This window comes from Papio anubis, chromosome 9, assembly GCF_008728515.1.
Source record: "Papio anubis isolate 15944 chromosome 9, Panubis1.0, whole genome shotgun sequence".
Classification (NCBI taxonomy): Eukaryota; Metazoa; Chordata; class Mammalia; order Primates; family Cercopithecidae; genus Papio; species Papio anubis.
Window position 1 is genome coordinate 94,845,955 of NC_044984.1, and position 13,716 is coordinate 94,859,670.

The window sequence follows — 13,716 nt, forward strand, 5'->3', positions numbered from 1 at the left end:
TGTACATCAAAATTAAAAGACAGCTTATAGCCTGGGAGATGATAATATTTGCAATGCTTATAACTAAAAAAGGTTAAGATTCTCAAAATATAAAGAATAGCTATCAATGAACGGAACAGCCAAATAACCCAATAGTAAAATAAATCGCAGTAAGAAAACTAAGTGGTGAGTAAACCTAGCCAGTAATCAAAGAAATGCCAATTAAATGATAATGAGATACCATTGAATACCCATTGTATTAGCAAAAAGTAAAAAAATCTGACAATATCATACACTAGTAAAGATATAAAGGAATGAGAGTATAAATTGGTAGAGCAAGTTTGGAGAGCAGTTTAGCAAAGTTTATTAAAATTTAAAATATGCATACACTATAACACTACCATTTCATTTCTAGGCACACATTCTAGAAAATGAGCCTTTGCATCTGGAGTTAGAAAGTTCACTGAAGCATTGGTTGAAATAGTGAAAAAGTAAAAACAACCTTAATGTTCATTAATGGAAGAATGAATACATTGCAGAATAATTATAAAATAGCATTAAAATTAATGAACAAGAATCTAATGTTGAATAAGAAAGCAAATTGCAGAATGATATTCTTATAATTTATTTATTTAAAATTTGAAAACACACTGATACTTATGATTAGGTAGATAGTAAAAGTGTAAATATATATGTAGGAATGATAACACACAACACACAACACTCATGAGAGTGGCTACCTTAAGGGAAGAAGGATGGAGAATGGGATCCGGGAGGGTCCACAGGGCTTCCAACTATATGTAAGGTTTTATTTCTTTAAAATAAAAACCTGAAACAAATCTGAAAAAATCTTAAGGTTTCTTGAATTTGATTGCTAGTGATTTTCCAACTGTATGTAGGGTTTTATTTCTTTCAAATAAAGAATTGAAACAAATTTGACAAAATCCTAAGATTTCTTGAATTTGATTGCTAGTGGTTTCTTGGGGTTAAAGAATTTTGTTTTTTTCTGAACATTTGAAGACTGTACTTTTTTCAAAAAAATCTGAAAGAAATAAAAGTTATAAACTTAATAAAATCTACATAGAAATTTTAAATTGAACGTAAATGTAAACTAAAGTTAAATTCAGCAACATGCAAGATTAATTGGAATTGGTTGAGAAAAATCCCATCCCATTGCATATAAAATGCTAACATTTTAAATTTATAACCCAAAACAATAGAAGTCTGTTAACTTGATAAGAGTCTGCTGAATGATTCTACATGAAAGAAGAAAACAATAACGCAAGAGAAATGAGCAGGGCTCACTCTAATGGATAATCTGATTAGAATGCCTGTCACATAACTGTTGATGCTGCTGATGTTTGCCAATATCTGGGTAAAGAGGTATATTTGGCAGGATACAGTATTAGTGGCAGTCACCAAGAACCAAAACAAAAGTAGCTTAAACAAGGGAAAAGTCTATTTCTCTCTCACGTAATAGTCAGAGTATAAATAGTCTGGGACAGGAACAGCAACTCTGTAGTGCTAGCGACCCAAGCTCCTTCTATCTTTTTGCTCTGTCATTTTCAATACATACCATTCATTTATGGTCCAAAATGGCTGCTCCAGCCTTCACCATCAGGTCCACATTTCATCCAATAGGAAGGAGGTAAACAGAAAGTGGAGGACATACTCCATGACTAGTAAGTTGCTCACATGAGGTCTGCTCATATTCCGTGGCTACTCCTAGCTGCAAGAGAGGCTGAAAAAGACAGCCTTTATTCTGGGTGTCCATATACCCAGCTAAAATTCAAGGGTTTTGAGTGAATATAGCAAGAATGGATATTGAGAAACCATTATGAATCTCTGTTGAGGTGGCAAAAATAATTCTTTAATAGCTGGTATAAGATTCATCTTAGGGAAGGAAGTGCCTTTGTTTAGGAATATATCTTTAAGAGCCATTTGAGTGTGAAAATACAAGCATTGGCAGAGAGAAGGTAGAATAAAAGGAGTCTGGATGTTTCCCTGTATGAAGATATATATATTTTTTTCCTACGAAGAGGAGAGAGGAAGGGGTACCAAGTTACTTGACAGAAATCTTGCCCCCCCAAAGTTTTTTGTCTGTCACACAAAGAAAGGTCTTGTGACGTTGTGTTTTATGTATGGGTATGTGTGTGTGTGAAAACCCAGGAAAGGAACTGAGGTTCATGTGTGTGCCAGCATCATGAGTGACAAGGAGAGCACTTGAGTAAGTAATGAGTGCACAATTGGAAAGACGTAGAACCACCCCTCAGCTTTATACTGACTTGTTACCCTTGAATCCAACTTTTCAAGAGTTATTTCCCTAGAGTCTCCTGGGTTTCTGTACTAAATGAACTCCTGGCCGGCTTCCTTTAACAGTCTTCTGACTGTGCCAAGTCCTAGGAAGAACACAGCCCAGGATCCAGCTGTGGGCCCCGCTAAACTCAGTCTCCATCTTGGGGACTTGGGGGTCCATTTACCCCTCTCCGTCTCTGCCCAAGCTTCTCCTGTCACTAAGGAGAAAGTACAACACCAAGATTCCACTCCAAAATGTTATGTGAACTTGATAATTTTGTATTAGTAGTAATGTTTGAGAATTTGGTGCAAATAGTCATGAGGAAAATAGTCAATCTCTTAAACACTGGGCGTGGCTTTGAAAGTTCTCTAAAAATTGACTCTGAGATTTTAAAACATTCTCGTTTTCTGGCTGAAGGTAAAAAAATCATGTTTAAATTGTTCTTATTTTAAAAGTTATTTGTATCTCAAGTGGACTCGGTTAAATGATATTCATTTGTTCATTCATTCATTCACTCTGATAAGTGCCCCAGAAGACAACGCACTACATTAGATATGGTCCTTGTCTTCATGTAGTTTTCATTAATTGATTGGTTCATTCAGTGATTCAACAAATATTTATTGAGCACCTACTATATGCTTGCTACTGGGCTAGGAACAGAGGATGAATGGGGAATGAGATGGGCTGCCAGACTTCAAGAAGTTTTTGGATGAGGCAGCCATGGAAATAAACATTATAAGACAGTATTATGTGTGTTATAGAAGAGACAGGCTTAATGTACTGTGCTTGTTGATAGCAAATACACAACTTTTAAAGTCAGAGTCATTTGTGGTTCTTTAAAACAAAAAAATAAAAAATTGCAGACTGGGAGAGCCCTCCTGGTTTTCAAGGCATCTGTGATTTCTCTCGTATTGTTTATAGAACAGAGCCTGAGAAAAATCTTTCTTGCTAACAAGCCAGAATTTAGTTTATAATTAGACAAGAGGACTCAACAACAAGGGGTGATGGAATATGGCCGAGAATCTTGGAGAAGACTAAAAGAAAATAGTTTAAAATTAATTTAAAATGTGAGGCTTTAAAAATGTCCATTTATTTTTCATGGAAAGCAAGGTCAACCCACCTCAGAGACAAGGTATTTACGCATGGAATTATTTGCTGTATGTTTACCTGCTTTAACACAAGTAGTGACTATTAAACATTTACCATCTGCCAGGCCATGCTAGGTGCTTTTTATACATTATCTTATTTAATCTTCATAAACATCTCATGTGGGAATTCTTAGCCCCATTTTACAGGTGGGCAAACTGAGGTTCAGAAAGCATAGTTTGTCTCAGTTTATACTGCTAGTGGAGCAGAACTGAGATTTGACTCTAGAGGCTATGGGATTCCAAGCCCTGTGTGCTTAGCTCCTATGCAATTGTATGTCCCAGGACTTACCACATTTACAATAAAACTACTTTAGTTATTTATAACTTACATTTATTATTTCCTGGCTACTTCCAAAAGATGCATGTAATAAAAATACATTGTACTAAACATATAATAGAAAAGCACTTACAATAATGACAAAAAGGAAATCAGAGCTCTATGAGGCAGGGACAAGATAATGAAACTAAAGTAATCATTTTCCATAAATGTTCACTGAATGAATAAATAAATGAATTAAACTACAATTAGAGGGTCCAAACTTGGAAGTTTCTAGAAGCTAGACCAAAAAGTAGAAACATGATGAGTTACTTACATAACATAAGAAAGCATATAAGCTTAGCGAAACAATTTTTTGCATGGACTTTAATAATGAGGGTAACACAAATGACCATGTCTTCACGGTCATTTCAACTGTTATATTTCAGAAGAAACAAAAATGATTTGCAGATAAAAGTTGTTTATCCAATAGTCTCTAAAAAACAGATGGCAAATCCTTACAAAACATTTCTCTGAGGAACTAGCAAATATGCTCTAGGTATGTCTCCTTCAGTTATGCCAACATGATGCAGTACTTGAGCTTAAAGATTGTAGAATTGTAAGACTGTGTTTGATGAAAAATAGAAACCCCAGAACATCTGACAAACTGTGATGGAACCAGCTGTGAGAAACTCAGTGAGACTAGATGACCAAGGGCCAGACCCACTCCCACTTCCATTTGCCTTCGCTTTTTTCTTCACCCTCTGATCTTACATTTATTGAGCACCTGGGCTATGTGTAAAACCTGATGGTCAACCCAAGGATAGAAACCAAGATCAATAATAGTGGCCTTTGCACTTAAGGAGCTTATATTCTTTTCTGCTACCTAATACAGAAAGAAATATTCTCGCCTTCTTACAACGCAGCTAACACTAAGGGTTTCCTTCCAGGAATCTACTAACTGCACACCTGAGTGGATCCCATCTCATTCTCCCTACTCACATTCCCGGAAGGAGACCCTTAGTGGTAGCTGCATTGTGAGAATGCAGTAATATTTCTTCTCTGTTCTTTGTATTAGTTGTGGTTTTTGGTGCCTAAACTGCCAGAAGAATAGCTATGTTTTCATGTCCAGCAAGCACTCCCAGATCCCTCGGATTCTTAACGAAGGAAAAGTCCTCTGCCCAGAGATTCCCCTGCATAGGGAAAGAGTGTAAGTGTTGGAAGACTGATGGGCCTTGGTTCACACCCCACTATTTGGACTTTCTAGCCTTGGCTTTAGGCAAGCTCCGTAGCCAGCTTCAGCTTCCTTGGCTGTACAGAAGAAAACAGGATCTACTTTGGAAACTTTGAGTAAGTATCAATTACATAAAAAATGGCAGGTCAATACATGACAAGTATGATGATTATCTAATTTTCTTTGATTCTTCTATTTTCAGCCATAGAGTTTTATATTAAGATTTGTCTCAATTACGTTCAGTTGCTTTTTACTTTTATGCATTTTTTCATTTTAAAAAATATGAAGTAGGTTTAGAGTTTGCTAGATAATATGCGTCATGAAGATAGAAAATGCATCAGCCTTGTGTTGTATAACAAGCGGCTGGCCTAGCGCCATGACTCAATAAATATGTATTGAATGAGTGAATTAATGAATGAATTAGGGCAAAGTAGGGAGTGCTGTGCCATAACTACAGTCATCCTCATTACACTATGCATCAAGGTTTCTGATGTGGAAAATATAGTTCTTCTCATATTAAATTGTACCAGAAGATAACTTCTGTTTTTGAAGGGGCTGAGGGATCTAAACACCCCCCACCCCTCACAGGCCTGATTGATAGTCACATATTCCTTTTCCTGCTATTGCTAAAGATCGGTTTGATTTTTGTAATCCTCTTCATCTTACGTCTTTTTACACCTTAGGAGGGAAACAATGAAGTCCAGGTCTGATAATAACTTTAGACTTTGTATGTGGTTGCTATAGACACGTTTGCTCATTTTACCATGTAGATAATATCTTTGCTTTCAATATTGTGCATTCAGCAATCAAGTCCAGGGAACTCACATTTGCTGATAGGTGATTTAATGTTATGCTATAAGAGCAATACTTTAACAAATTAGCCATTAATGAAAAATCCCACAGTTAGTTGTATTTGATCTTTGGCCATGGACTCACAGAGCAGATATTACCAAAGTGATTCATAGAGATTGGTGTTTGGAACTGAATTCTAAAAATCAATTAAGGAAAAGTGTTAATAAACCAGGAATGTGCACTCACAGATATATAATAATAACATCAGAAGGGATTTTACTGAGGAAGAGACATACGAGAGTTTTCTTCAGAAGAAGAAAATTTAAGTAGGCATCAACAAAATTAAACCCAGTAATTAAAACCCAATGAGTAATGATCTAGCTTTCTTTATAAAATAATGCTGGGCCTTGTTCTGATGATAATCTGATTCTCTTTGATAAATATAGTAGCAGGGAGGGATAACCTTTGAAAACAAACTTTGATGAAATAACAAAGCATTCACTCTTCTCAGCTTCATGCACAATATCTGATCCTCAAGCCTGATACAGACACACTCACTCCCTTTGCCTAGAGACCGGAAAGAGAAGGCTGGGATGACAGTGTCTTATGTCTGGAATAATTCATCATCCCACAGTGAGATGTGTCTCCCCACAGTATTACCTTGTCTTATATCTTCCCAATATGATAGATGATGATGAATCGTTGTAGTAGGAGGATGAGTTTATTTCTGAAACATAAAATCCCAGAGATTGGTGTAGATCTTTTGCCTATTGTCCCAGTCCTGCTTGTAAGACACCAACCTGGGAGCATATACCCCAGGGGTAGAGTCTGATTGGCTGGGCTGGACCAGGGGAGAAATTTCTCTGATGTGGCAGAAGCAGCGCTCTCAAAGGCCACAGTCTGCATGGTCCAGGAAGGAAGATTTCAGCCAGAGCTGCAGAAGTACCACCAAGGTCCGGGAGTGAGCAGGTTTAAAACTCAGACTAGAAACTCAAGTCTAGGAAAAAAATAAACCAGTTTGCTGTTTTGTTAAGCTGGCTAGAAAATAAATCTTGATCATCATTTAAGACTCTGCTCCAGAGTTGTGTCAAGATCTTACCTGTAGTCAAACTTTGCCCACCACAGAACACCATCCGTGGTGTTTGCAATTAGACTATCCATTGTCCCAGTCTGCATGAGACCTTGCAGTTCAGTGGTTTCTGCACCACACTTGGCGTGCCCAAATACTTAGCAGGACTTGGAATCCCTGGGAGTAGAGCCCAGTCTTTCTAGAAGCCCCAAGTAGCTATTCCTTGGAGGTCCTCCCCACTACCCAAGGTAAAGTGGAGTACGCATTCTCACTAACCTATTTCCACTTCCCAGTCTTAGGAATATCTTTCCTTTCAAACACTAAGTGGTAGATAAGTTCAAAGGCAGAATAAACAGGGCACTTGCCAGGCAGGGGTGCACACACGTATATAAACACATACAGAAGCTTTTAAAATAAACGTTTAAGAGTAAATAAAATAAAATCATAATATTCATTAAAAGGAAAACTTTGAATGTAATTGCACTTCTTTTACTGATTTGGATAAATATTGTTTCACAAAATCAATCTAGAGGGTCAGGATAAGTGTTTTTAAAAAATGAAAGAGTAAAATAAAATAGAAATATCAAAATAGATGACACATAGAAAGTCTAAGTATTTTCTTGTAAGCTTTCATTTCAGTTACATGTGTACAAATGTGTGTGTCACTGTGCTATGATATGAAAGTTATTACTGTAAGTCATAGTCCAAATTCTTGAAAAACTCTGCTCTGTATGATATGCATCCAGACAGTGAGGTTGTTAGAAATGTGATTTTTGGGAAAATGACTGACACCAGAACTTATAACCAAAGCAGATGAAATGAATGGTTTAATATTTATTCCAATCTTAGCTATTCAGGAGGCTGAAGTGGGAGGCTCCCTTGAAGCCACGTGTTCTAGGCTACAGTTAGCCATGATCATGGCACTGCACTCCAGCCTGGGTGACAGAGCAAGACCCTATCTCTAAAAAATAAAGTGAATAAAATAAATATTTATTTCAGAAAAGTCAAGATTTCATTATATATATATTTTTATATATATGTATATTTTATATATATATATATATAACATTATTGATGACACACTTGGGATATTTTCTTGAATCAAAGAGACCTTCAGACCATCCCAAGTAACTGTCTCAGTCACTTAAAACCATGGCTAGTAGCCACTGTCTCTTTTGCCCTAAAGGGCACTAGCTGCTATTTAATGACAATTTACTATATGTAAGGCCCTGTTCTAAAGGCTTTATATACAGGATCTCTTAGTCCTTATGACAACTTTATGAGGCTGGTATTCATTCCCAGAGTTTAAGATGAAGACACTGGGAAGCAGGCAAGGTGACTGACTTGTCCAGAAGAAGGATTCAAACCTGATTGACATCCACATCCCCAAGTCTAATCTGGAGGGAGGGATAGTGATACCACATCTTCCCTGAGAATCTGTCCCTTCGGTGCTTAGTAACTTAGCTTTATTCTGACAGAAGGATTTTCTCTGGGTCTAATTTAAATTGCTTATGCTGCGTCGAAGCCCTTTCCCTCTTTGTCTCCTTTGTGGCGGCCAAGAACAGCTGGTCACTGTCCCACTAACAACGATGCGTCGTTTAGTAGGGGATAGTAATTTTCCTCCTTCAGAACCAACAATCCCAGCTTCTTGAACTGCTTTTCCTTGGCCCTATTTTCTCCCAACCCTTCAATTACTTCTTTGTTTTTCGCCCAGTTCCTTGGGGATAGCTCCACAGCTTCGTTCCTTGTCAGCAATGGATGTGGGGGCAGGATGAGGTTGGAGCACTTCTGGTTTTTATTCCTCTGAATTTCCCTGGCTTCTAAACTCATTCAGCCACTGGGGGCCCTGACAGCCCCTCTTAGACCCTCTGCACACACAGATCTTTCTTGGTTTCCACGCATCCACTTGGAATTGTGCAGGGCGCGGGTGCCTCCAGGGCCCTTCACCTCATGTGTGGATCACTATTGTTAAAATTTGTCAGTCTGACTAACTCAGCTTCTCCCCCTAGGATGCCCTCCCCCACCCTCCAAATATCCTTGAAATCCCCTACTCAAGTGCTCAGCAATTCCTCATGACCAGGAGCTTGGAATCTCGCCCACCCTTGGCTAGCTACATGCCTTTTCTATTTCCTTCTAAGCTCTTTTTATTTTCTGCCTCAGAATTTTTATGTATGTGTCACATCGTTCTTTTTTATGATCAATTTGTAGTTTAATTTTTAAGACAGGCAAAACTTTCACATGGTATAAAATTAAAAAGGTACAAAAGGCACACACAGCAAGCATTTTTTCCTAATAACTTGTCCCCCAGAGGCACGTGACTAGGGTTACCAGTTTTTTTGTATATCATTCCAGACATATCCCACTTACCTATTTTGTGATTTTACATATACATACACACATTTATATGTGATACATATCCAATATTTGATAGATATACACATACATATGTACACATACACATATATATGTTATCCACACATCAGATATCTACTGCACACAGTTTTCTGTGCTTTATTTTCAACTAGAAGTGTAGCTTAGTGAGTATTCCATCATGTTTATAAAGAGCTTCTCCATCTTCTTCATGGCTGTATAATACTCTGTTCCATGGATAAACCCTAATTTATTTCATCAATCCTTCCTGAAGGACTTTGATTTTAGGAACATAGACTTTGGAATCAGACTACCTTGATAGACTTCTGGCTTGATCACATATTAGCTATATGATCTTGGACAACTTACTTAACTTCTCTGTGCCTCAGTTTTCTCACTTGTAAACTGGCAATTACCATTGCACCTCCTCTTAGGGTTGCTGTGAGGATTAAATATGTTAATTAATGTCAAGTACTTAGAATAGTGAATGGCACATAGTAAACTCCAGTAAACATTAGCTATTGATTAGGTTATTTCTCAAGTTTTGCTATTGCGTTTTGTGCTGCAGTAAATAACCTTGAACATAGGAGTGATACTCAAATATTTAACAGCTATTACAGCATGGGCACTGATGAATCAGAATGATGCTGGCCATAGTGCTGAAGCAGGGTTCCAGATGAACCATGTGGTCTCAGGCATTTACCTGTTGATTTGCTGGGTTGCAGCAAGGGCTAGGAGTTCTTGGGGAGGGATTGTATGGCAAGACAGCAGCATTTACTCGTCAATAAGTAATCATTTTTTTTTTTTTTTTGAGACAGAGTCTTGCTCTGTCACCCAAACTGGAGTGCAGTGGCACGATCTTGGTTCACTGCAACCTCCACCTCCCAGGTTCAAGTGATTCTCCTGCCTCGGCCTCCTGAATAGCTGGGATTACAGGTGTGCACCATCATGCCTCGCTAATTTTTGTATTTTTAGTAGAGACGGGGTTTCACCATGTTGTCCAGGCTGGTCTTGAACTCCTGACCTCAGGTGATCCACCCATCTCGGCCTCCCAAAGTGCTGGAATTACAGGCATGGCCCAAGCATTTCAATATTCTAATAACCAGCTCTGGAGCATACCAGAAAATGTGCAGTTAGTTAGCTATGTGTTCACATATCACTTTATACATATGTGCATATATCTTTTAGGATAAATTCTGGGAAGTGGAATTGCTAAGTCAAAGATTATGAACACTTGCAATTTGTCCTCCTTGGAGATTGTACCAATTTGCATCATTTCCAGCAATATGTGTGGGTAGAACTTCTTTTTATCTTTGCCCATCTAATAGGTGAAAAATGATACCTCAGTGTGGTTTGCATTTCTCTTATTGTGATTGAGTTTGAACGTCTTTTAATCGACTTAACAGCCATTTAGGCTGGGCACAGTGGCTCACGCCAGTAGTCCCAGCACTTTGGGAGGCCAAGGCAGATGGATTGCCTGAGACTGGGAGTTCCAGATCAGCCTGGCCAACATGGCGAAACCCTCTCTCCTAAAGATACAAAAAAAGTTGCCAGGCGTGGTGGTGTGTGCCTGTAGTCCCAACTACTTGAGAGGCTGAGGTATGAGAATCGCTTGAATCTGGGAAGCAGAGGTTGCAGTGAGCTGAGATCACACCACTGCACTCCAGCCTGGGCAAAAGAGCAAGACTGTCAAAAAAAAAAAAGAAAGAAAGAAAAAAGAAAAAAAAAAGATTTAATAGTCATTTACACATTTTCTTTTTTGTCTTTTATTACGGTTCATATTATGATTGAGTTTTAATGTCCTTTTATGTGTTGAACAGTCCTTTACACTTCCTTTTCTGTGTACTGCCTTCTCTATGCTTCACCCATTTCACTTTTGTGTTGTTGGTCTTTTTGATATTGATTTGTAAGAGCTCTTTATATATCATATGCCATTTGTTCTTTTACTTAACTGTACACATTTATCAAGCACCTACAGCAGGCTTGGTGCTGTTCCAGGTCTAGGGATACAGAGATTAAAAAAAACAATAACACAGTACTTACCTTCAAGTAACTTCAAGGCTAGTGAAGGAGACAGGTAAAAAAAATAAACATTCACAATAAAGAATAAAAAATAATTTGAGAGGGTGAGCATGGGGTGCTTTGAGAGCACAGAGGAGAGAGAAAATGCCATGAACCATGTCTGATTAGGGAATTCTGCAAAGGATGTTCAAAGCCTTTGAGTGGAAGATGCTTGATAAATACTTGTTCTGTGTGTAAAGACTGATTGGTTCCTGTGGGAAAGTACCTGGTTGGCTCCTCTGTTTCAGACTCATTTCTAAGGAGACCAGTATTCTTTCTGACTGTCATCATATCTGACTTTGCTCCGTAGTTACAACCTATTCCCAGCCCCTGAAGCACACAAAGAATAGTGAAAAAGTGTCATTACAATTACTGCGAAAGCTCTAACTTCACACTTTTCTAATAAGTAGCTTTATCTCTGTTGAAGAAAGATAGTTTACCATTGAGCTATCAGCTAGATTTCACAAATAGTTGGGGGCTTTTCCAAATATAAAACAGGCCATATCCCCAAATATGGTAATTTGTTCTACCTATTAATCATTTAGCAACCTTTGGGTTTTCAATGCTGGTTGGACATAATATAGTACTCAGGCCCAACAGTGACCTTCATCTTTCTATTATATCTTTTATTGAGGACCTGCTGTGAATGTTTCACATCCAATTAACCCATATAGTAGCACATGCTTTTAAGTGGGTCATCCTATTTTAAGACTTCTTTTTAATAGTTGAATGCAGTTTGGACAATCTATTCCAGCTGGGACTGAAACAATTGAACACAAGCCTTGGGCAGAACAAAAGTTCTAAACATCTACAGATTGCCTTGTGTGTGGTCTAGTGCACAGCTGATTCCTTGCAATAGTGTATGTCATAAACCCTCAAAGCAGCTCCTACCTTATCCACCAAGGCTGAGAGTTCTTGCTTCAGCTCTCAGCATTGCCAAATAAATGAACTCCACTTTTCTGTCAGGAAGACGGCATGTTGTCTGAGTTAATGGATAAGAATGGCTACATAAGTTGTAGGGGCTCAGTGCAAAGTAAAAATATGGTACCTCTGGTTTAAAATTATTAATAATTTCAAATGACTGCAGAATATTAAACACAGCTAGGGAGAGGCAGAGGCAGATCGACAATCATAGATGTAATGTGGCTAAAATAACATGGAGAAGGGAGGTGCAGATTGTTTTCCATGCCCTGAAATGTATAATTTCCGCTATTATAAACCATAACTTATGGTATATATTTTTCAGTAGCTAATTTTGTGCGCCTTCCTTCCCCTTCAAATTAGGCCCAGAATCAAAGTCTTTTGGGCCTCGATTTAATGAACTTTTGACTCACTAGTACTTTTCAAACTTTCTAAACTGTGACCTTACAACAGTGTTACCTTGAAATCTAGATCTCATCAACACACACATATACAAGTAAATAAAAGCTCTATTAATGGATGTTTTTACTCACAATGCAAATATTTGCTCTGCTGTTCTTTTACATACCATTTCATTGAACACAAACAAGTGCCAGTCATGACCCACTACATTGATTTTATGAACCGCTAATGGGACATATCACACAGTTCAACAAATACTGCTTGAATGTCTATGTTGCTTATCTGCTGGGAGTGGTAGGTGAAGCCTGAGGATATTTCACCGAAAACCTCCTCTAGAAAAAGAACCACCAAGGCCCATATGAGCTGCTAATAGGGCAAGAAATAGAAATATTTGAACTCTAATAGGGGAATCTAAATTGGGACAATCTTTCTAAAAGTAGTTTGTTAAGTTTACTGTACAGTCTTAAAAATGTGTTCACTCTGACTCAGTGATTCCACCTTTAAAAATCAGGCCAAGGAAATAATCATTGATGTAGGCAAAGACTTAGCTACCAAGGATGATCAAGGCAATATCATTTGTATAGTGGAGGAAAATTGGAAATAACTTAAATGGTCAACAGTTGAGAATTAAAGGAGGGCCTATATCTATGAACTGGATGTACTGCCATTAAGTCATATATGTAATGAAAGGTTTAGTGATAAAAATATTTGTGATATGTTAATTGAGGAAAGCAGGAACAAAATAGTATATACTGTCAGTATGAAAAAGATGAGGATTTATATAAATTTATATGCATTTAAGGCCAGCCACGGTGGCTCACACCTGTAATCCCAGCACTTTAGGAGGCCAAGGTGGGTGGATCACTTGAAGTCAGGAATTCGAGACCAGCGTGACCAACATGGTGAAACCCCACCTCTACTAAAAATATAAAAATTAGCTAAGTATGGTGGTGCATGCCTGTATTCTCAGCTACTAGGGAGGCTGAGGTGGGAGAATCACTTGAACCCAGGAGACAGAGGTTACAGTGAGCTGAGACTGCACCACTGCTCTCCAGCCTAGGTAACAGAGTAATACTCTGTCTCACAAACAAACAAACAAACAAAAAAACTGTATTTAAACGTTTAGAAGAAAACATATCAACTATTAACAGTGTATTCTCTGAATCTATGGTGTATTAGTTTGCTAGG